The sequence below is a fragment of the Ptychodera flava genome, chromosome 19, assembly GCF_041260155.1.
Source record: "Ptychodera flava strain L36383 chromosome 19, AS_Pfla_20210202, whole genome shotgun sequence".
NCBI classification, from domain to species: domain Eukaryota; kingdom Metazoa; phylum Hemichordata; class Enteropneusta; family Ptychoderidae; genus Ptychodera; species Ptychodera flava.
The window spans coordinates 27728964-27753076 of record NC_091946.1 but is presented as its reverse complement, the minus strand read 5'-3'; the positions used below and the strand labels follow the sequence as shown (position 1 = coordinate 27753076).

Genomic DNA, 24113 nt, shown 5'->3' with positions numbered 1-24113 from the left:
TCTTGTACTGCGGCTTGAGTACAACCGAGTACTTCAAACTTGCACATACAAGTAGGCCAACAAAGTAAATATTAAAGCCCCTGTAGCTTTAACTCTTGAAATTTGTCAACCTGAAAAAGGCTTTCTATTTTCTCTGGTTTTCTTTAAATTCTACAGATTTAAAGGATATAGTTTTTTACCACTGAAAAATTGGACAAGTAAATTTAAATTTTAACCGTTATTTTGATTTCCCGCCATTTTTAAAATTCGTAATATACCAAAAAACAAATGACAACAAGCATGTGGTGTCCCAGTGGAAAACATTCAGCACTGTATATTATATTAGACTACTCTGATGTTTCTGTGAAGATTCCAATGCATATATTCACTGCGCAACTGTGTTTTTGCTTATCTGCATGAGGGTACAATTTTATGTTTGGGCAAACATTTATTATTTATCTTGCTCAAAATTGCATATGTAGTCCCAGTGGACAGTTTATTCTACCTGTATAAACATATCATAATGAGTACATTCCCACGAACTTGTTTTAGTATGGAAGTAAAATCACAAAAATGATGCTAAAAGATACAGCTATCGGGCCTTTAAGTTAGTACAGGCACAGCTTGAAAATGTTTGCATCATTTGTTTCTATTTCTATCGAACAGATATCGTCGGAAAGAAAATCAATCATATTAAATGGCATAATGGCGTGCCTTAAAATACATACTATTCATAAAATAATGCGCGTCATCCAATTTTAGGAAAAGGGTCATGATAGGAACAATTTTTGCTCAGTGTGAAAATAAGTGTGTCACGCTCGCTCTTTGAGGCTCTGGAGCTTAAGTACCAAAGTCACACTTCAAGAAACAGATGCAAACACACCAAAATGTCAATTGTACACATACAGTGGAGTAAACGCTGTTTATATCGTCATTTCAATTGACTAGTGGCTCGAGGTCTGCACCCAAAGTCTAGAAAGTAGTGTCTGGTTGTCGGATATGAGTAAGGTTCGGTCGAGGCGTAGAGTTGAGTGGTCGTCTGATCATGTCGATTTAGTCACACTCTTTCTGTATAGTTTATCCCTGCATGATTATCCTCTTTAAGTACTTTTCTCACCTAAAATAAAAGGTAAGGATTTGTGTTCTATTTGTGCCTTGCCTATCCATATGAACGGCCTTCCTTCCATGTGAGATTCGTGCACCCCAGTGAAATCCGTGTAAGTAAGGAATGCTAAAAGTCTACATACGCGTGGAAATTTTGTGCTCTATCCACTTGCCATAAACTATTATGCACTCTCAGGCAAAAAGATCAAATGGTTAAAAAAAAGACATGAACTGAATGTGCTCACGTGTTTTACAACAGGTTCATTAATAGTAGTACGCTTCACAGAATGTTGGATATCCAGTAAACAGACTAGAAAATTTTAGCATTTACTCAACAGAACAACTTGACATGCTAATGTGACCCCTGAATGGAAGGAATGACATGTTATATGAATGACTTGTACAGATTTTGAGTTTGACAAAATTACAAACTTAGTTATCAAGCATTGAAATTGACTGCTGATGACTCGACATGTATTGACATTTATCAGACACTACTGGACGCATGAAATAATACAGTATGACATGAATTACTGCATACTTTTTGACTGTTATGAAGTTGTGTAAAACAATTGTACCTTTGACCTGTCTCATTTTAAAGTGACAAAACAACGAGCAAGGAGATGTTACGCAACATTTGAAGACCTCAGGATAATCACAAGCCAATACACAAGAACAAAGACAGACATTGTATATTCTGTCAGCAGTTCAATTTAGCACACGACGCGGAGTGGAAGACAGACTTCTGATATGACTAGACGTGTATACGGTCTTCTACCAAAGTAACTATCTCTGACGGGGGTTTATTGCATTTTGTTTTTTCAATAGTCCTGTCAATAAACCCAATTCATACCAATATAATCGACAACCGTGTGAGGCGTGTAATAAGAACAATCAGATATCTGTTATATCATTATATGTAGCAGGTTTCATCAACTATCGCACAGTACTCTCAGAATTAAATCACTAATTACAAAACTTTATTTAATATGTAAATGAGCTATTATTAACTTGACACTGCCTAATGCTTCTCAGTACAATTAAATATTTATTAGATCAATATCTGTAGCAAGCTCCATCAAATGTAATGCTGTAATGTCACTAATTACAAAGTTCATTAAATATGCAAATTAACTCTAATTAGCTCCACACAACTAAATGCTTTACACCACCATTACATATTGTTCGGATCAGTATCTGCAGCAGATTTCATGACATTTGGTGCAGTTATTTCGGAGTTATATGCCAAATTAAAATAAATACAAATAAAAAATATGCAAATAAGCTATATGTTAACTTGACACTGCCAAATGCATGTCAGTACAATTAGATATTTATCAGATCAATATTTTTCCAAGATTTCACTAACTTTGGTGCCGTAATTTCAGAGTTATATACCTAATTTCAAAGTTCATCAAATATGCAAATGAACCCTCAATTAACTTGACACTACTAAGTGCTTTACACCACAGTTAGATATCAGTCAGATCAGTTTCAGCAGCAGAATTCATCAAATTTAGTGCAGTTATATCAGAGATACATGACTAATTATAAAACTTCATAAAATATGCAATTGAGCTATTTATTAACTTGACACTGACCAATACTTTCTAAGTATAATTAAATATATATCAGATCAATATTTGTTGCACGTATCATCAAGTTTTGTGCAGGAGCTATGTCACATATAACAAAAGTTCATCAAAATATGCAAATGAGCAGATAGTTGACATGACATTCACAGTATCATCATGATGTTCTGAGATTGTCATCTGTGAAAAGTTTCATGAAATTTTGAGAAGTAGTTGTTGTTATATGTCTACACAGTCATTACCGTCTCCAAAGGGAAACCATTGTAGGGAAAAATGATATTGCATAACTTCATTAATATGCAAGCCACACTAACCAAATCTAATCAGTTCTTGCGAAGTAGCATATGGTACCTGGCACATGCACAAATAGACACTCACACACACACATGGACAGACAGACAGACATCGCTATGACATTAGCCAACCTGTGAACACGTGAGCTAACAAAGGTAGTATAGAAGATATACAATGTACCCTGCGTATATTAGGCTCCGGGGATGTTCGAGCAAGGACCTATGGGTAGATAAAGCTGACTGTCGCAGCGCCTCTGCAGTCTGTAATTTGTAATCAGGTGGCAAGGGCCGGTATGCCCGGGTAGGCCTACTTGTTTCATGAGGCAGATCTTGACCTTATGTTTTCTATCTGCATATTATTGATTAAGAGGTATTCAAACTGAAAAGTATGGTGGATTAATTGACACTGTATAGAAGGTCTTCCTTTTTGAAGCATTACTTCAGGTTTCAAAGTTTCAAAGACGTATCATAATGGAACGACCAGATAATGTAATGACAAGACTACATGTAGCAGTGAAAAGACGACAAAAACCAATGAAAAGTTGATACTATAATATAATATAATATAATATAATATAATATAATATAATATAATATAATATAATATAATATAATATAATACAATATATCATATCATATCATATCATATCATATCATATCATATCATATCATATCATATCATATCAAATCATATCATATCATATCATATTATATCATATTATATTATTATTGCCTGAATACATGGGTTTAGGTGCCCGAGAGCAGGTGACAATTTGCCTGACGCCAGGAGGGCAAATTGTCTCCTGAGGCGATGGCACATAAACCCCTGTATTCAGGCAATAATATTTTATTACATGCCTCTTCAAAGTTAATGCTACATGACATTTAGTTACAAGCAGGGCATTTTCAAACAATTTTACCATTATCGACCAGCGTCAAACAGATTTTAACGAAAGTCAAAATAGAAGTGCGCGCATGGATATTTTACATGTAGCGTTAAGCGTCTACTTTGACGTCGAAAACATCGAAAGGTGCCACTGGCCCGGGTAACCATGGAAACCTGTCAGTACATCTTTCACTGGCCCGCTGACATCCAGGATATTCCTATTCAAATCAAAGCACTGATTTGCATTCACCTCGGGCATGTAATAACATATCATATCATGTATTATCATATACCCATGCCCGTATTGCTTCATCCTAGTGACGTTCACCGTAAAATATCAGCCTAGATATTTCACGGTAAACGTCGAGATATGAACGATAAACGTCATCGGTTTTAGGAATTCTCCTGAGCTACATTTGCAATTTGTTGGACAGGTAAATAATGTAAATAAACAAAATGGCTGCCGCTCCCGGCCTGCGAAGCGATGTCACCTACGTAAAAAATTGAAGGGCTTCGAGGAACACGGGTATTTCTTTTTACCAAATACGGAAATAAATGTTGAGTCTTGTAATGTTTTTTCCCATGGTTTTCCTGTTAATGTTCACGTATTTTTTGGCAAAGCTCTAGAAAACATTCTGCCGTTCGCATTGCGCCGGCACTATGCAAGGTCTACCCCGAACAGGTAGAGAGTGCGTGGTGTGACAGCGATGTCGCGCGCGCGACGACTGTTGACATGGCAACATTAACGGTAAACAAACAAAATTGCTGCCCCTCTCCGCGCGAGCTCCGTGCCGTACGACGATCGAGCGCGTTCGAAATCAGGATAGATTTAAAGCTGAGGACAGTTTTTGATCGGTTACAATTGTAATAGCATATTGCACCTCCTGTATGACGATTTTTGAATCCCGGTGTCTTTCTTCTTGGGGTTCATTGAGATATGGAGGACTTGCAGCAATGTCGCGCGTGATATTGACTTCGTCGTATACTTTAAGAATGCGATATTTATGCGCAAGGCGTAATAAAGTAAAGCCTCAAAATTTAAGGTTTTTCGTACTATTAGTAAAATTATGGGCATGGGTATATGATAAATCGGTTATTACCCAATATCGCCTGGTCCTTGTGTTGTATCAGCATTCATGTCCTTTGTGCTGCGTCAGACACTCGACTTCGTTTGACTTCGTCGAGTGTCTGACACAGCACAAATGACACTCATCTTATCATAACAAAACTACATCATATTATTGCAAGACCACATGACATAGTGATAAAACTATACCACAGAATTTAAAGCCCGAATAACATCATGACATAATTACACCACACTATGAAAACACGATGTTCTACAATGACATAATGACAAGACTTCACCTGTAATGACGCCTCAACCAAATTTATCCGCGTTTTAGTTTGCTCCCCCATCGGCCATATGGGGCTAGTTTTATTGACATTGAGGCTAGAAGCATGGCGTCGGCCTCTGCGGACTTTTTGGTCGCAGCCTTTTGAGTTTATCAGTTTTTACGGAGTTTATAGAAGTCTACCGAGTTTTGATGGAGTTGCCGACTTGACGAAATTTAGGAGATATGTAAGAGCTTACAGTGTTGATGTTACATCCGGTTTAAAAGTGTTTGGGATCAGCATTAGGGAATAAACGGGTACAGTTCGCTAAAGGTATTTGACTTTCGTGCATCTCTACTGGTCGGAGCGTGTGATATTGGCTGGTGTGCATCGACTCATGTGAGTAAACGGAACTGTCGTTATCAATGATAAATTCGACTCTATAGTCGTGGAGGAAATATTCAACGCCATGTTAAAAGGGTCTCCTATGTCTATATGGTAAACAACTGTTACTTTTATTGAGCAGAACAGTGATCGGACAGTATTCAAAGTTCTTCTAGCAAGGCATTGAAAGTTGAACAGAGAGCACGTGGTGTCAAAGACGACAAAATACATGCATGTGTGCATGTCGAGGAACATACTGGAATATAAGGCAGTTTCCGTTTTGGATTTTACTGACAATTATCGCCTTTCTCTTCTGCGTGGCAGACACGTTGTGTATTTCTGTATTCTGGGGTACTTGCTGATGTCACAGTTCACAAATGAGAGCTCGGCAATGTCTACAACATTGAATACTAATGCGAAAATGGAAGGAGCGATAGCACCAGAAAGTAAACAGCTGTTCGCGGCAAAAACCGTCAATGAAAAACGTATCTCTGGTAAGACTGAAAGATTTAAAGAAGACGAACGAAATAGATTAAAGGCTACCAGATCGGTTGTGTATGGCAGATTAACAGGTCTGATTAATCAGATAACAGAATTATCGAAAGATAAAGTAAATGGAGTATTGGTAAAGACCAAATTAGACGAGCTCAGAACAGCATATGGAAACTTCGGACATGTTGATCAGCAATACCGTCGTGTACTCAATCAGGATGAACGTCAAAGAGATTATAGCAGCTGGTCATTGCCTCATGTGACTGCTTATGATGAATTTATGCAGAAAATGAATGCATAGCTCAAGGAAAAAGGTCTTCATGAGAAAATGTTGGCAGAAACTGTGAAACCTGAAGATATTATTTCTCAGGTAAATGTTAGAAGGTCATCGAGGTCAAGTGAAACATCTTCGCGCGCTTCAAGCATACAGAGCAATGCTTCAATGATAGCTGCTGCAGCAAAACGAGCTGAGCTTATGGCACGTATGACAGCATTACAAGAAAAGCAAGCGCTTGAGGAACGTGAAACACAATAAAAAATAAAGCAAGAAAAAGAACAATATGAAATACGGAAACAGAAGGAATTAGTAAAATAAATAAAGAAATCGCTGAACAGAATGCCAAGATAGAAGTTTATCGTCACTTTGAAAACCATGATGAAGAAAGTCTTGGGGACTTGGGCTTACCAGAATTATTCAAGACGCCTATTAAATGCAAATAAAAGGTGATGTACGTGTGGAGCCAAGAAACTATGCAAGTGGTTCTAATGTGGGCAGCTATCATACATGTGACAGTAAGGCTGGTGTTGACGAAACCAGTGCAAATCCAGTCAACAATACCTTGCAGGGGCAAGTGGCTACAATGAAAATTCCGGTATATACATAAATAATGCAAATCTGCATATCAATGACAGTGGTGCAGTTGGACAGATCCTGAACCAACATCGAGCGTACACTATTATGACAGTGCTTTCAACAGTGATCATAACATCTCTGCTGTAACAAAACTATTGATAGAGCACAACAAACGCGCACCACTTCCACCACAGAAGATATAGTCTTTCAATGGTGATCCTTTAAAGTATAAGGCTTTAATCCGTGCATTTCGACATGGTATAGAAGTGACCATTGAGGCACCAGATGACCATCTGTATTATCTTGAACGTTTACAGAAGGCAGACCGAAAGAGATTGTAAGCAGCTGTATCACATGAACCCAAAGGAAGACTATGAACAAGCAAGAAAATTTTTAGAGGATGAGTATGAGAATCCATATGTGATGGCAAAAGCTTACACGAAACAAGCTGAAGCCTGTCCTGAAGTGAAATCTGAAGACAAATCTGCTCTCAAGGAGTACGCTTTGTTCTTGACAAAATGTGACAATGCCATGAAAGGAGAGCCACATCTGAGAGAGCTTGACCACAACAGGAACCTGCAGATGTTGGTTTACAAGCTGCGGGAACGATGGCGTACAAAGACATTTGATATACTACAGAGCAAAGCAGTATGTTTCAAGGACTTGGTAGAATTTGTGAACAGGGAAGCCAAGATAGCAACCCAAGAGCTGTTTGGTGACCTGACCAGCACTTCGACAAATGACAAGGTGGTTGCAAAGTCTGCCAAGAAGGGAAATGTCAAGAAACTTACTACATTGGCTGTAAGTACAGAAACAAAACTGCTGACAGAACCGAAGACCAGCGATAATGTTAAGTGTTCAAGCTGTATGGATACGATCATAAAATACAGAATTGAAAGATCTTTGCTGGAAATCCTACAAGGACAAGAAACAGCTGTTGAGATCCAAGGGCCTGTGCTATGGCTGTCTCAGATATACAAAACACCTTGTTAAGGATTGCACAAACAAGTTGGCATGCGAGACATGTGGAAGGAAACCTCCCACCGAATTGCATTATCCTGACAGTAGTGCTTAGAATGAGCAGGCATTATGACAACATTAAGGATGGTTGATGCTACATGCCAAACTATAAAGCCAAAACAGCATACTTATAAACCAGTGGTAATACCAGTAAAATTGAGATGTAAAGCCACATGACTAGTGTTCAGACATATGCATTTTGGACAACGGAAGTGACACTGTATTTTGTAAAGACAAAGTCGGACAACAGCTGAATGTTGGTGGAAAGAAGACTAAAGTAAATCTGCATACCATTACAGGGAACAAAACGGTGGATAGCCATATCATGAAAAGCCTTGAGGTCACTGACCTAGAGGAAAATAGCTTGATTAGGCTTCCGCCAGCATATACTCAGAGCAAAATTCCTGTGTCAAGGAATGACATCTTAACCCAGGCTGACATTAAGAGTTATCAATATCTAGAAAGGGTACATCTGCCATGTATTGACACAAGAATTGGTCTGTTGATAGGGAACAACATGCCAGATACCTTCGAACCATGGGAAGTGATTAATAGTCAAAGACATGGACCATTTGCTGTTTGCACTCACCTAGGCTGGGTTGTAAATGGATCCCTTATGAGGGCTGGCATGCCAGACGATGATGTAAACCAGGCTGTTGTGAACAGAATACAGGTAGGACCAGCAGTTGACCAGCAGCTGATGGATTATTTCAACAGAGAGTTCAGTGAGCGCACTATCGATGATAAACCTGAAGACTCAATTGAAAACCAAAGATTCATGAAAATGATGGATACAGAAACAAAGTACCATGATGGACATTACCAGGTACCACGACCATTTCGAAAGGACAATGTTATGTTGCTAGACAACAGAACGGTGCAGAATACAAATTGAACCAGTTGAAGAAATGAATTATATTATTGCGAGTATGCGGCCTTTATTGAAGGTATAGTGGAAAAGGGCTATGCTGAGAGGGTGCCACAGTCTGCGTTACAGGGCCATAATTGTAGGAAGTGGTATCTTCCTCATCACGGAGTTTACCACCCTCAGAAGTGTAAAATAAGAGTCGTCATTGATTGTAGTGCAGAGTACAGAGTAACTTCACTCAACAAAGAGTTGTTACAAGGTCCTGATTTGATGAACTCCTTGCTTGGAGTATAAGTGAGATTTAGGCAGGATTGAATAGCACTGATGTCGGATATTGAGGCAAGGTTTTTGCAGGTCAGAGTGCCCAAAGAAGTAAAGATTACAAGCGTTTCCTCTGGTGGCAAAATGGCAACGTGAATGAACTCCAGCAGAATATCGGATGAAAGTTCACATTTTTGGGGCCACGTCATCACCAAGCTGCGCCAACTATGCCTTGAGAAAATGTGCAGACAAGTCTTCTGACCCTAACGTAAAGGACAATATCGATAACAACTTTTATGTCGATGACATGTTTAAGGCGGTTCTAAACAAGACAGAAGGACAGGTTTTGGCCAAAGGGCTGATAGACACATGCAACAAAGGCGGATACAGACTGACAAAGTGGATCACAATGATTGTTCTGTTTTGGAGACAATACCAGAAAAGGAACGAACCAAAGAGTGAAACGTTTGGATTTACAGAGAGACAGTTTGCCCTCAGAACAAGCCTTGGGCATACAGTGGAATGTACAAGCAGACGTCATGGTTTTTTAGGAACAGAGTTAAAGATAAACCGGTAACCAGGCGAGGTATTTTTGGAGTTGTGAGTTCAGTCTACGACCCTTTAGGCATGGCAGCTCCCGCCCTCTTACAACTGAAAATAATACTCCAAGAGCTTTGCAAAGCAAAATTGGACTGGGACAATGAAATACCCAGTAAACAACGCAAACGATGGGAAGATTAGATGAGATATCTACCATTGTTAGAAGAGCACTTTATGGTCCCTAGGTGTATTAAGCCTGAGGAATATTGTGATACAGATTCCATACAATTACATCACTTCTCTGATGGAAGCAAGTCTGGGCACGGAGCTGTGTCATACATTAGGATGATTGACAAGAACGACAACATTCACTGTGCCTTTCTGATGGCCAAAGCTAGGGTGGCGCCGTTGGAGCAAATAACAATTCCTCGCATAGAGTTGACGGCAGCTACAGTAACTGTGCGCATGGATAGGTTACTCAGAAAGGAGTTGCATCTAGAAGTCAGTAGATCATTCTTCTGACTGACAGCAAGACAGTGTTGCGGTTTATAAATAATGAAACCACAAGATTTTCATACTTTCGTGGCAAATCGAATAGCAGTGATTCGTGAAGGATCAGAAGCATCAAGTTGGGCATACATAAACAGCAAAGACAACCCAGCAGATGAGCGTTCACGAGGTCGAACATTGGCTGCAGGGTCCAGACTTTATATGGACTGCACAGAATAAGTGGTCACGGGATGGTAATATCGATGGTCAACTTGACCCAGGTGATCCAGAGGTAAAGAAAAACGCCAAGGTACTGCCCACAAACGACAAGGCAAGTGAATCACAAGACTTCATTCAAAGTCTAATCGAACGTTACTCCAGTTGGTATCGACCGAGAAGATCCGTGGCATGGATCCAAAGATTCATCAAGGAGCTTTCAAAATGTTCGAAGCGTGAAACAGACTGCGATCAAGATAAGCAACCGGGATTGACAGTGAAAGATCTGGAACAGGCAGAGCATACCATCATTATATATGTCCAACAAAGCGCATTTTCCAGAGAAATAGAGATCTTGAAGGCACAATTAAGAAGGAAATAACAGCAGCACAGTTGGGATTCCCCGAGGAAGCCACATTTATAAATTGCATCAAGTTCGGGAAAGGATGGTTTGTTACGTGTTGGTGGACGACTTACTTTGTCTATGTTGTCTGAGGAGTAAAAACATCCAGTCATTTTGCCAAAGAAGTCATATGTATCAGAGTTGATATTGCGTGAAATTCATGAGAAGAGTCAGCATTTTTGAAGGCACTACCCTTACGGAAAACCTATGTCCACAGTAGATGAGAGTAGATCTACGGATCGTCTGCAGTAGACTTTATGTAGATCTACATCAGGGTTTTGTAGATGAACAGCCACAGCAGTTTGTCTACATGAAGCTTTTGTCTACAGATATTGTCCACACCAGACATGAATATGTCTACATTTCGCACTAACTTCGTCTACGCTAGATCTACACTGATCTACCATCCAATCTAAGGGAGTTTCATCTAAAAATTCACTTAGGCAAACAAAGACTCATCTACTTCTAATTCAAAAATCACCATCTTGTCTACATTTAATCTAATGTATTGTTTCTTGCTGTATACTATGTCCAACAATCCAATCTCTTCAAATTCTATGATTGGCAAATTGCAGGCTCCATGCGAGAAGGCATGAGTAAAAGACAAGACATTTACCTTACATTTGAATATATATACTGTACAACAATAGAGAGAAGAAATTAGTGAATTAATTTCATTTCATCCTAAGGCACTCCTGTTTAACTCGAGAAACACAAATGCAAAATATCACAGGATCAAACTACAATTTTGTGGTAAAGTTAAAAATGTAAAGATTATCCAGTAATTAATTTTTGGAAGAGTGACTTTAAAGTGAATCACAATAAAAATAATAAAAAAATCAATGTTTTCATTGATACTTTCTTCAGATTGGTCAATACAGTAGCATCTAACCACGGGCCGGACCCTGATCTTAATTCATAAGTTGTTTTATGTGACTATTACAAAACTTCATAAATATGCAAGTGAACTATTTGTTAACTGCAACTTTATTTCCTCGGCTTCATATCCAACAAACAATCAAACGAACCTGTTTGATATCCCAGCTGCTTTTAATTGTAAAAAATAAAATCAAAACTATCCTCGTATAAAACTTTCTGAGTATCATTAAGTCACTTCTGAATCGTGTGAAAATCAGCAGCCACGGCCCTATCTCTTGGTCAACTTACAAATAATTGTATTGACATTGTTATCATTGCCACGTAACAGATAAGACTACGTTACAGTGTTATTTTGGCAATGGCATTTCAGTACACATGCATAACACGAGTCAGCTTTAAAATTACCAGTACTGCTTTAAGTAATTTCTTTCACCTGAGCGATGTATTTTCTTGCATTTTCATGAAGAGTTCGCGCATGGACTGATCTCCCCACCACCTTTCAGCCTCCACCGGCCTCTTGCTCTTTTAGAGCAATGACCTTGTAACTGGCTTCGATTTCCGGGTCAACTGTGAGAGTTGACCTTATGCGCATGCGCAATCAGAAGGCGCCATGTTTTCAACGGTTCAAAGGGTTCATCATATCAATGTATATCGGGGAGAGAAGCCAGCCTGCTCACCATTCATACTTCAACAAATCTTATTTTTCAAGCACATTTTCGTCATCTGTACACCTTGGAAACAATGTGACATCAATTCTGATATGCATAGAAAGTGTTCCGATCGAGAATTACATCGGGTTGAGACATAGGTTGGCATCGATACCTTGACGATGGCAGTGCCTCTACACTGCCAGTATACAGCTGTACTGGTACTGCGGTAATTGTAATGCAACTTGTAAGGTAGGCCCGTGAGCTTGAGGTAGGCAAGGTTTGTTGATCGCCTGTTTTAATACCACGACCATATGAATTTTGATTGTGTAACATGTAGAATATTTCAGTTCTAAATTTTTTAATAAAGCGTCGTTGAATGTACTGAAATGCTTTGTATGCAGTTTATTCTGTTAATCATGTAATGATGTATGTACAGTTGAGAAAGATTTTGAAAAATTTGAGTAGGCCTAAGCATGCACAATGTTCTACTCTCTATTTCGACCTGAATACCACTCATGATCGGTCATTAAATGATTGATTTTTCCAGCGTGAGATATCTTATGCTTAAGGTCCATCGATACCATGGTGCTCAGTGAAGTTGCCACCAAATTACATCAAACGGATGTTGTTGTGATATGCAATATTGTGATACTCATCATGAACTGCAGCCCTAGCCTGTGCTACACCATGGCCATTGGTCAATTTTTAAAGTCTAAAATTGATTGACATGTTAACATACTTACATTTTCATTTTCAACACTTTTGCAAGATCTCCATGCCTCACTAATTTCTTGTTCTTTGTCTTAGCTACATCTTATACGTAATTTATTCCATCTACATCTTGTCTGCCTTTCATCTACATTTTATCTACTCTCTAAACTATGACCTGATGATTAATATGCACAAAAGTAGACGAAGCAATAGATCTACATCTTGTCTACATGTCATCTACCTGAGATCTACATTTCATCTAATTTTTCATCCACATTTTGTCTACATTTCATCTACTCTCTGAACTATGACCTCATTAGTATGCACAAAAGTAGATGAAGCAGTTCATCTACTGCCCAATTAAAATAAAGTCTACTGTAGATCTAATGTGGACTAGATGTAGATCTCAATTTTCCGTAAGGGTATATTTTATCCAAACTGCGTGAACGTTATTGGATTCTGAATGCTAATTCAGCGGCAAGAAGTATAGTGAGCAAGTGTGTGATCTGCAGACGCAAGCGGGCCAAAGAAAGAGAACAGAAGATTGCTGATTTACCAGCTGACCGAGTACAGCCACATCAACCACCATTTACGAATGCTGGAGTTGATTACTTTGGTCCGATCGAAGTGAAGATTACAAGATCATCAGTGAAGAGATATGGTGTCATATTTACATGTCTCGCAGTCATGGCAGTTCACATTGCAGTTGCAGATTCTCTGAGTACAGACTCCTTCATAAATGCTCTGAGAAGATTTATCGCAAGAAGAGGGCAAGTAAAGATGATAGATCTGACAACGGCACTAATTTTGTAGGTGCAAGACGAATACTACAGGAGGAAATTGACAAGTGGAATCAACAGAAGATCCAAGACAACTTGTTGCAAGATAACATAGAGTGGAAATTTAATCCGCCTTATGGTTCAAACTTTGATGGCACGTGGGAAAGGCAGATTCGTGCTGTACGGCAACTTACTACTGTCTTTAGTTAAACAGCAGCAGCTTACAGATGAGAGTCTACGGACATTTTTATGTGAAGTAGAGCACACTATTAACTGCCCTCCAATCACAAAGTCTTCAGATGACGTAAAGGATCTAGGCTCTGTCTGTGGCCTCTCAGCTAGGCGACTGATACCGTATGTTGTGGGTTCAAATCCGATTGAAAACTATCCGTATTTTCTACCCTGGGTTGGTAACACTGCTGGTGGACAGAATTGTCCCCGAGGTTATCGTTCGCCCAGTTAAAGCGATGAAATTTGTTTCTTCGCTTCGATAAAGTGTGTATGTGCGATATATGATAGTGAGCATGCGTGCGTGAGTGCTTCACGAACTCTACAACGTGTTGAGCAGTCTCAGTCAGAAAAATGTAACAACTTAGCCGGCTATTGAACCACTCTTTTTTGGGAGTGGAGATTTAGCCGAGTGGTTCTGTCTGTGGCCTCTCAGCTAGGCGACTGATGCCGTATGTTGTGGGTTCGAATCCGATTGAAAACTATCCGTAGTTGGTAAGAAGAGTAATGGTGACGACAAAGAACAGTGTTTTAGAAAGACCATATGACAAACTTAGCGTGTTATTGGAAGGAGATTAGAACTATCACAGTAATAACACTTATTTATATACTACCAGTGCGTGGGTGAGTGAACTTGACAGTTGAGTTTTCCTGTGTGATATGAAGATCTGAGTTAGTGGACAGTATATGTAATTGCCTGAAGCCAGTCCTCGATGATGGATGGAGTTTTCAGAGGGATGTGTGCCATGCTTGGCAGCATGATTTGACCAAGACCAGGTCTGGGCATGGTCGATATGAAGTGATGTGAAGATTTTCAAAGATTGTGTTTAAATTTTTTGAATTTTTTGTGTTTTTTTAAACTTGTTATGTAATTTCAATTTCAAATTTATGTAAGGCATCAAAGGACTGTTGTTAGGAGAAAATTGCCATTTGTTTTATGGACAATTTTGAGGGCCGGTGTAAGGACACCTCAACCAAATTTACCCGCGTTTGAGTTTGCGCCCCATCAGCCACATGGGCTAGTTTTATTGACATTGAGGGTAGAATCATGGCGTCGACCACTGCGGACTTTTGGTAGCAGCCTTGTGAGTTCATCAGTTTTTACGGAGTTTATAGAAGTCTACCGAGTTTTAATGGAGTTACCGACTTCATGAAATTTAGGAGATACGTAAGAGCTTACAGTATTGATGTTACATCCAGTTTAAAAGTGTTTGGGATCAGCATTAGGGAATATACGGGTGCAGTTCGCTAAAGGTATTTGACTTTTGTGCATCTCTACTGGTCAGATCGTGTGATATTGGCTGGTGTGCGTCAACTCATGGGAGTAAACGGAACTGTTGTTATCAATGATAAATTTGACGGCCTCTTCTGCTTCATATCTGGACACTTTCCCTGAATTTGACTCTAGTGGTCACCTTTCTACTAGGTTATATGACAAGCGAGATGATTTCAACTTTAGTATTATCAATTTCCCACACCTCACCAGTAATATTCCGCTCTCACCAGCTTATGGGGTACACATTTCCCAGCTTATTCGATATGCAAGAGCATGAAATTCATATGGTGATTTTCTAGAGAGACGGCTATCTCTCTTACAAACTGTTAGATCAAGGTTACACCAGAGAAAGACTTTTCTCTACATTCAAACGCATTTTGGCAGGTATCTCAATCTGGTAGATAAATAAAGCATCTCTCTTCGACAAATGATCGCTGATGGCATTAGTGACATTGGACCTTAGTTTGTGACCACTATCTATTTGACTTACAGATTGATATATGGCGGATCCCACATGTGGGGCAGGATGCGCTTACATTTTTCGAAACACCTGATATCACTTCTTGGTCTTTTGGCCAGAGGTCCATATATCTTCATTATATAGGGCGCTCGCCCGAGTGACATCGGCCGAGAGTTTCATGTCTGAAAAGTCATAAAAAAAATCGGCGTTTAGAGCATCAACAATTGTCAACTAGATTGTTTTGGGGTTTTTGAATACCTATCCTGTATTTCTGATATTTGAAATGGACTTGATGCCCTCCAACCGTCTAACGGAGGCGTGCTGAGTTGGTGTGAGTTACCGTCATCGTACAACGTCCAAGATGGCGCCCAAAGGCCCGCGAAAAGACAGTGTGTCGAAGAAAGGGACCAAGGTAGTCCAGAACTGCGGTGCTTGTCAAAAAGAAGTCATCAGTAAGGAAGAATTTCTACAATGTGAAGTATGCATGAACGTATTCCATATTGCTTGTGAAGGTGTGAGTAATGAAATTTATACGGTCATGGCTGCAAGTAAAGCCAATAGTTCGTTACATTGGTTTTGCAGTGCATGCAACAAAGGAGCCGTGAAGCTGTTTAACGTGATGAACAATATACAAATGCGTCAAGAGAAACTAGAAAAGGAAGTTAGTGAGTTAAAGGAAGAATTTGATTGTCACAGAGAGAATTCATGTGGAAGAACTGAGATCAATCATATGATGACGCAAGCAATTCAAGCTGACAAAAGAAAACTGAATGTGATAATTAGAAATTTACCGGAACCAGAGAACAGTTACGCCATGTCACAGGGTTCGAGTGATGATAATCAGGTCGCTGGTCTTCTAGAAGAGCTTGATATCAGAGACGTAAACATAGCAGAGGTGGAGAGACTGTCTGTCAGCCATTGTAAACCATGTGATTCAAAGCCACCAAGACTTTTAAGAGTCAAATTTAAGGACATGAAATCGAAGTTGCTGGTACTTCAAAGGGCTAAGAATCTGTCAAAATCTAAAAGCCTGGTTTATAAAGAAGTCTATATATCACCTGATTTAACTTATGAACAACGTGAACAAGATAGGAAACTAAGAGAAGAATTGAGGAAAAGGAAAGGAAAGGGAGAAAAGAATATAAAGATCTTCAAGGGAAGAATTGTACACGTGTCTCAACAAACAGATGACTCTGAGTCAGACGAAGAATCAGCAAAAACGATTAAATGAAAGCAACCAGAAGAGATTTGTACATAATGTAAATAATATTTATTTGTCAAAGTGTCAAGACAAGTCTGTAAGAAACTTAAAGTGTATGTGTACTAACGCACGAAGTCTGTTAAACAAATTTAGTGACTTTGAAGCCGTCGTAGCAGATCTTAATCCAGACATTGTTGGAATAACAGAATCTTGGGCTAGAGAAGATATTTCAAATGCTGAACTTAATCTACCTGGGTATAACATGTTAAGAAGAGACAGAGCTGGAAGAAGAGGTGGTGGTGTACTACTCTATGTTAAGGACAATTTTGTTATTACCCCTCGAGATGACCTGTCTAATGGTGGGTTTGAAGAAAGCATCTGGTGTGAAATTCAATGCAGTAGCAGAGACAATTTGTTAGTAGGTGTGTGTTACAGAAGTCCAAATACGGACTCAGGCAATAATGAAGAGCTCAATAAACTCATCACTAATGTTAGTAAAGGTCAAGTTTTATGTATGGGGGACTTTAATTTCCCATCCATTGACTGGGAACATTTGTCTGCCAATGATAAGGATGGTCAACAATTTCTGGACACTGTTCAAGACTCGTTTCTAACTCAGCATGTGTTATTTCCTACGCGAGAATCTTCAATCCTGGACTTAGTATTAACCTCAGAATACAACATGGTGGATGAGGTTGAAGTGAGGGACCATCTTGGAACCAGTGACCATTCAATATTATTTTGGGCGAGTCTCAAAACCCGGACCGAGACGAGTCGAGACGAGACCATAATGACCCTCTAGGCCAGGCGTTGTATATACATCATATATACAATACTACAGAAAGCTTGCAGTTTGTTGTGAGTGTCAAAGATCGATGCACAAAGCAAGAGATAGCACAATCAACGATGGAACAACTGAAAAAAGATTTGTTGAGGATTTTTCAACTTGAGTTCAAGGCGAGCTCGAAACATGCGAACTGCGATGCAACGTCGGCATTTTGGCCTAAGCGATAAGCGCCAGATTCAGATTCTACTATGATATCTACTGTGAATTCAAAATTGGTAACCTTGTATTAGAAACATACATATAGAGATTTAAGTAATCATTTTTTAGAAATTAGATTCACCATTTATAAACACATTATAGTAAAGTAAACTGGAAGCTCATGGGTTTAATTTTATGCCGTGGCTATTGACAGGCGCCTGTCAATAGACAAAAGTTGGCTATTGACACGCGGGACTTTTTTAGCCAAATTTTACCAGTTTTTAGCGAAATAAACTTCCTCATGCTTCTCAGAATGTTTTCCTCTGCCATTTTGTTTGTAAGAATGAACAAAGTCGTCGTCCACGGTTCTTTTAATTGCAAAGGAAAAGCCGAAATATGAGGATAAGAGGTAATGCTATTGAAATTGGAGAGTCAGGAATTTCTCCTAAATGGCATCATCTTTTAAGAATAGTTCTGAGAATAATGTTATAAAGTAAACAAAACGTTTATTAGGTAAAAAAATCAATTTGTGGGGGCAAGGCGACTTTGCTTCCCCTGCAAACCTATTTGTCAAGTATAGATCCATATTGAAAACTTTTTTGCACATTGAAAAGGAAAGACATGATATTGAAAGTGATAGCAATGTTTACTACGATGTTTTAAGCGAGAAAAATTTTTTACCAAAATGTTTTAATTTCCGGGTACAGTTTTGTCGTACCCAAGGTCATTGGCTTTACTATACCATGGAGGCAGCACACCAGTGCTGACCCGAACTGGAGGTCAAGGTTAAAATGTCGGCTCCCCGTGTTGAGACTCCTTGTATCTTTCTCTCTGGCTCTTGCCTCGCGCCGTTCTAGGCCGTGAAGTTACGCTTCGGGTGCATTTTGCTTGCTATTTTGGATTAGCTGACGAAGCTTTAGAATGTTGTCACCATGGTAATAGTCGTTCCTCAATGCAGGCATGCGGAGTTATGTCGAAAGCGACCAAGCTGTCAATGTCGCGGCCATCGGAAATCACGATGCCTGTCATGACAGTTCTCTGACGTGAACTACTAAGATTTTCCGACTTTTACAATGCAAAACGGACCTCATCATCACTAAAGGGTGGCATTGTACCAAATAAGTATCACCAATCGGCAAAATACGCGTATGCAGGACCGTGGTTATGCTAGAGTGACACGGTGAACGCGTACGACGTACCGTGCGTGACGGTTTTCGCTAGCATTGCAAAATATTGATTTTCCGACGTATTAGAACTTATTTTGTAATTACTACATGGCAGAACAATGTGTTCTTCATTTACGTGGAAGAAGAGCAGTTTATTTCACTAAAATGTGGTGAATTATGAAGAAAAACGTCCCGCTTGTCAATAGCCAACTTTTGTCTATTGACAGGCACCTATAGTGGCTCTGCACCATTTTCTACATTACCGATACTATAGTACATGTATGTTATGTGTGTGGAATCTGAGGCAGCCTCAGATTAAGATTCAAATTCGGAGAACTATGTAACCACTGACTAGAATGTACGAAAATGAACAAGCATTAGTCGATGGTAGGGGGGATATCACTTCTTTGACTAAGACAGAAGTGGATCAACGTCCTTTTTTTCCCGCGGCATTGGTACAGATGCTGCCTTTGTGCAAAAAAAAACCCGTAACTTTTCTATCAGTAAGATAGGAGGTCTTTTGGTCTCGTCTCGACTCGTCTCGGTCCGGGTTTTCCGACTCGCCATTATTTTGGAATACAATAGTAAGTCTTCTTAACATTGTAAACACATCTAGAGGTTTGAATTATAACAGAGCAGACTATGCAGCCATGAAGCAGTCCATGAAAGATGTTGATTGGGACCTCTTTTTAAAGATGAAAATGTTGAGGAGTGCTTGAACAGTTTTCATGCTAAACTACAGGACACTGTACATAAGGAGAAAGGTAAACTACCGCTGTGGATGAATAGGAAGATATTAAAATGTATAAGGAAGAAATACCATGAGAAGAGATGTGTATCCACTAAGGAGTATAGTGACTATCATGAGTATAAACAATCACAGCTAAGAGTAAATAAAGATGTCCGCCAAGCAAAACGCCTCTTCGAATGAATACTATGTGGTAACATAAAGAAGGACCCCAAAAGTTTTTACTCGTATATTAGAAGGAAACAGAAAACCAAGGACACTGTTGGTCCATTAAAAGACAATACAGGCAAAGAGATAGACTCAGATAAGGAAACAGCTGAGACATTGAACAATTTCTTTAGTTCTGTTTTTATCAAAGAAGACACCAGAAATATTCCACAGCCACAACTACTTCTTACGAATGAAAACGACTGGTTAACTGACATTATTATAACAGCTGAAGATGTATACAATGAGCTAATGAAGCTTAATCCACACAAAACTCAAGGTCCAGATAGCATCCCCCCAAAGTCTAACGGGAACTTGCTGAAGAAATGTCATCACCAAGTGCAGTCATTTAAAATCTATCACTGAAGCATGGAGTCATCACAGAGGCTTGGAGAAGAGCAAATGTTTCACCGATATACAAAAAAGGTCCTAAACACAGTGCAGGAAACTACAGACCAGTTAGCCTTACATCTGTTCTTTGTAAAGTTCTGGAGACGATAATTGGAGATTTCATAGTAAACCACTTCAAATTGTTTGCACTTATGAAGGACAGCTAACATGCATTTACTTCTGGTCTGTCATTTGTGACAAATTTATTGGTATTTTTGGACTATGTAACAAAGGCTATTGATGATTGTGATCCAGTAGATATTGCATATCTAGATTTTAGCATGGCTTTTGATAAAGTTCCCCATGCAAGACTGGCTGGGAAACTGAAAGCCAATGGTATCACAGGACATATTGGATGCTGGATAAGTAATTGGCCATCAAATAGATATCAGCGAACAGTACTAAGAGGAGCAGAATCACAATGGCTACCGGTTACAAGTGGTGTTCCACAAGGATCTGTGCTGGGACCAGTTCTGTTTTAATCTATATTAATGACATTGACAATGCTGTAAATTCATTCATGTTCCTTCAAATTCAAATTCAACTTCAAATTCAAACCCTGCCTTGCCATGGTTTCCTCCATGGCAATCATAGTAAATCATTGTGAACCTTTCTTTCATGAATTTGACTTTGTTTGTGTACCGTCTATTTACTGTCTGTTCTGTGCTGCTTTGTGTCTATGTTTACAACTATTGTCCTACGAATTCTGATCTTGTGTTATTGGATGGTGGATTGGTATGATTGCGATTATTTGAATTTGGGTCGCCCACCTAAATTCCGCTTCCGAACATCGAACGTTTCGGCACTGGGGCCATTGTCAACTAAGCTACGGAGTATGAGTCTACGCAGACGCTGCTGTACGCCATAGTACCACTCGCGTCGGTGATCTGTCATGCCTTGTGGGAGAAAGCCTAGTCTTACTGACTAGTCAAATAGAAAAAAAGTTCGCTGATTCAACTAGAATTCGCATAGGTGACTAGTATAACCGCTGGGAAAACTATCTGGAGCGCCTCGGCATTCTTACGCATTGATAATCTATGCACCGATGGTCTGTGACTCAATTCTGGACGCACACAGATTAACTCTTCTACAGGAAAACTGTCTAAATATTTAGAGTACATTAAACTTGAAAAAACCAACATTTAATCACGGAAACATCGTGGATAATCGTGGTCGGCACACCTAAGTATAACACATCTTTGCCTTGCTAAGAGCGCACTGCACGGATAGCCGACTCGAGTGGACAATGCAATACAATACAGTGGCAATGGACATTAAAAGGATTTCAACATTTTGAAAGTGAATATCGCAAAACCTACCTTGACGCGGTAGGAGATTTTAGTGATATAAATCTGAACTGTACATCTTCTTGCATATTCAAATTGGAAACATTTTTTACGAAAAGGAACTTAGTTTTGGCTGACAGGCTGTCTCAGCACTGGCAGACGACAAAATGTAGTCATCAGAGGCGGCTAATACTTTACATGTAATAAACTAATATGTGGTATTGGTTAAAAATGTAATACAACTGATTGAGAATAATGAAAAAAAAACTAAGGAGACGTTTTAAAAAAAAACTTACCTGAGGTAAAGGCATAATGCTGTATGTAAAGTCTTCGCAGTGGTTGGTAAATTAATTGCATCGTTCGAACTTATTATGGACTCCCCAGAATATCGTCAATCAGCACAACAACAACCTTCGGGGGATTTCGGGTCATAATCAGAACGATCGTAAAACTTCGGGATGTGAAAAATACGCTCAGGAAATGACATGTTTTATCAATATCTCGCGATCCGCAGGCAGTCGCTTGGGTGTTAAATACAGTGACAGTAGAGACAGACAAGCTGATGTGTGTCGTAGCCTGTTATTGCTATTACTTTGCAGTATACAAGATCATACATGTCCGACTCAATGATGTCACATTTGTAAGCTTGATTCTGGTTGGTGAAACGATGACAAGCGCAGGTGCGGCCATAAAGTCCAGAGTTCATTCACCAGACACTGACACACATTAAACATATGGGCAATAAATCGAATTTTCAAATGTGCCGCCCAACTGTTACTTCACACTCGTTTGTGATGAGGAACGTTTGGTCCGCATTCATACTGAGAATATGAATCTCCCTCCTCCCAGTCACTCATCGACCTTGCTCTATACAAACTATACCATCTAAGGCCTTAACAGTTCACATACGTGTTACGGTCAATTAGGTGACAGTCGAAAATTTGTGTCGACCCTAAACCCACTCTCAGACCCGAAGCATAAGGCTGGTTCTGTGTTGTTGTTGTTTATTCTCGAACCAACAGGTTGCCCCAATAACAGGTTCGTTTGAAAATAAAAATATGATACAAAAACGAAAAATATATAACAGTTACAACGTAAACAAACAGGCAGGAGAATTCACATAAAAAACAGCAACACAGAAATACATCCAGATAAAAGTAATTATTCAGAAAAAAGGATCTTACATAGTCCATGACGAAATTTACTAAAGTTATTAAAAATATCTAAATGTTGCTTGTTACAGATAGAATTATAATATGTCTGAGATCGTGATAAAATGAGTGTTTCAAGATATTCGTACCTGCTGACACTGGTCTAAAAGAACAGCACGACGCAAGGTAAAAGCAGGAACGTTAAAATGAATATGTGCAAGAACATCTGGTACACTATAAACTGAGTGAAGGATTTTATAAAGAAAAAGAATGTCTAAAACTTTTCGCCTGTTCTCCAATGTGGGAAGGCGAAATTCATAATATTACTATACAGAGCCTTTGAGTAAGCAATCGATGAACGGAAACAAAGATACTTGATAAATTTTATTAGGACTCTTTCTAATTTCTTTATTAAAGGGAAATCTACCCTGAAATTACTTTTGGAATATAAACTGATATGGTCATTGAAAGGCTTTCGAGTAGAATTATTCACTTTCACTCACTGGCTTACGAACAGCGCTGTACTAAAATACCGGAAGTGACGTCGTAAACTTGGTCATTGAAGCAGTCGACGTGTGCAACTGTATAGTGTATAGAATGGCTACAGAATATAGGGCCAAGCACTCGGTGTCGATGTTTAAGTCGAGCAGAAATAAGTTTTCTGCGAATACAACTTTGAGAAGGGCTGCTTTTAGCGAAAGTTGCAAGTCCAACTACTGAACTACAAGCCTAAAAGAAAACTGCCCAGGGCATATCCAGCCCCAAGTGCTTTGCTTGTACATATGGGACTGTGCGTACGCTCAGGCACTAGAAACGGAACGCTGTAGACAGGACCGCTGATTCTTAGACTAATCATGGCTACATCAGTGTGTTCTGTAACACATTAAAGTGCTCGCACTTTTAGAATTAATGTCGATCTCTTTAGAGCATTGGCATTACTTCGGTGTCGGCATGATTTCACAGCAATTGGGTTGACAATGACAGGCATGATTGATCACCGAGAGTAATTTGAACTTCGTCATCGGAGCTAGAATAGTCACTTTCCAAACTCGAGTCGCTGTAACTTTCTGACGATGTCAGTCTTGGATCATCGATTGCTCGTTCAGGTTTGAAGTTATTACCAATTATCTTCGCCATTATGATTTTCAGTCGAGCAGCTGAGGTTTGCGTACCGCGACGCGTACTCCACTTGGCGTAGAAGAGATTTGGGTATATGTGACCTCGCTTTGAACCCGCTGTGACTAGCAAGTTTGATACGTCACTTCCGGTTTCCGTGCGTTC

General features: G+C 39.3%; 1 long non-coding RNA gene across 1 annotated transcript in view; it reads right to left on the bottom strand.

Moving 5' to 3' along the window:
- Positions 1–22272, bottom strand: part of LOC139119141 (uncharacterized) — a 204347-nt gene extending 182075 nt beyond the window's left edge. The window contains exon 1 of the long non-coding RNA XR_011548855.1: positions 21978–22272. This is a non-coding gene — a long non-coding RNA (uncharacterized lncRNA). The remainder of the gene's footprint in view (positions 1–21977) is intronic.
- Between the last annotated feature and the right edge of the window lie 1841 nt (positions 22273–24113).